General features: G+C 44.1%; 1 non-coding gene across 1 annotated transcript; it reads right to left on the bottom strand.

Annotated features, from left to right (window-relative positions):
* Nucleotides 1-645: 645 nt before the first annotated feature.
* On the bottom strand, nucleotides 646-752 carry LOC141650091 (small nucleolar RNA R71). Its single transcript, XR_012546153.1, has one exon. It is a non-coding gene; the product is annotated as a small nucleolar RNA R71 (small nucleolar RNA).
* Between the last annotated feature and the right edge of the window lie 1,009 nt (nucleotides 753-1,761).

Below are 1,761 nucleotides of genomic sequence, written 5' to 3' on the forward strand. Positions count from 1 at the left end.
CCTCCTTGTGGTTCGGCCCTTACTATCACTATCTATAGTTTTAGTTTGGATTATAAATATTATTTTTGACACCTTACGACGGGTATCAAATTTTGGCGCCGTTGCCGGGGAGACGGTGTAATTCTGTTTGTTTATTTTTAGTTTATTTCTTTTGTCTCAAGGAACTTTGGTTCCTTGAGGTCGTTGCTTACCCTTGCTTCTAGTTTTGCTTTTGCACAGTTAGAAGACAGGTTTTTGAGAGGAAGACTTGAGTACTCTCATTTTGGCAAGCATGACTACGATATATGACAATCTTAAGCCAAAAGACCAGCACCTTCCGAAGGGCCACGTGTTACCTACCCCTACTACTGGTCACTTCGAATTTCGTTCCTCCTATATTGATTTAGTGGAGCGAAATCAGTTGCTGGTCTACCGGACGAGGATCCTTTGAAGCATATGGAAATTTTCACAGACTACTGCTGTTCCATACCTGTACCGGCCGGGGTGACTCAGGATGAAGTAAAGGGGGTGATGTTCTTATACTCCTTGAAGGATTCGGCGCGAGATTGGTACCGCTACCTTGATAGGGTAGCAGCTGAAGTCACAGATTGGACATCTCTAGCATTAGCCTTCTACAAGAAATACTTCCCACTTGCAAAGACAGATGCCTTGAGAAGTAAAATTACAAATTTTCAGCAAGGACCTGATGAAGACTTTTGTGAAGCGTGGGGATGTTTCAAAAGTTTGGTTCTCGCTGTCCCTCACCATGACTTCCAGCAGTGGTACCTTTGCAACTTATTCTACAATTCCTTGTATGATGATTACAAGGTCATCCTGGATGCAGCTGCGAATGGTAGGTTCCAAAATAATACCGGTCAGAATAAAGGTTGGAACACTATTGAGGAGATGGAAGTCCATAGAGCTGAGTTTGGGAGTTCACGTGGAAAATCACGAAGCAAAGTGATGAAATGAATACCGTTGTGACACTCATTACTTCTATTACTGGCCGTCTCGAGAAGCTCGAGGCCTCTGAAGCCTCCAAGGAAAGAGTTGAAATTCCTGTCCATAATTCAGATGAGACCGCGGAATTGAGAGAAATGGTCCGAACTCTTTTGGTTCAAGTGGCGAAAATAGAAGCAGCCGGGATTGAGTCCACAAAGAATTTTGTGAAGCAATTGGAGAATATAGAGGCTAATCAAGTCACCAATTCTTCAAGCAAATGTGAAGGGCCAATTGAAACCATTAATGCCATTAATCTCAGAAGTGGCCTCTCTTATGAAGGTCCCGACAAGCCAAAAGAAGACTCGGGAAATGATGAAGAGGCTAGTTTAATTTCTGGTGCAAAAACGAGTTTTATTGCCAGTACCATCAGTCGATCGACCAACAACAGCAGTTCATCGACTGGGATGTCAGATAACAAAGTTTCTGATCAGAAACTATTCACGCCCAGCATATGTGGTCGATCGACCACTCCTGTCAGTTGATCGACTGAATCTCCTGAAGAAGAAGTCTCTGTCCAGGAACTGTTCACGCCCAGCCAGATTGGTCGATCGACCGAGACCAATGGTCGATCGACTGGGTCTTGTATGCAGGACGCAAATCCGTCGACTAGTTTGCATGATTCTACACTCATTGATGATTTGACGGAAGTTCTAAACTTATGGAAGCCGAAGGTTACTGATCCTACGGCCAGTGTTGCAGTCCCGTATCCGGAGCGTTTAAAGAATACTAAGCTGGAGCGCAAGTTTGGTAAGTTTTTGGAGATGGTCCAGAATCTCGAGG

Source organism: Silene latifolia, chromosome 3, assembly GCF_048544455.1.
Source record: "Silene latifolia isolate original U9 population chromosome 3, ASM4854445v1, whole genome shotgun sequence".
Classification (NCBI taxonomy): Eukaryota; Viridiplantae; Streptophyta; class Magnoliopsida; order Caryophyllales; family Caryophyllaceae; genus Silene; species Silene latifolia.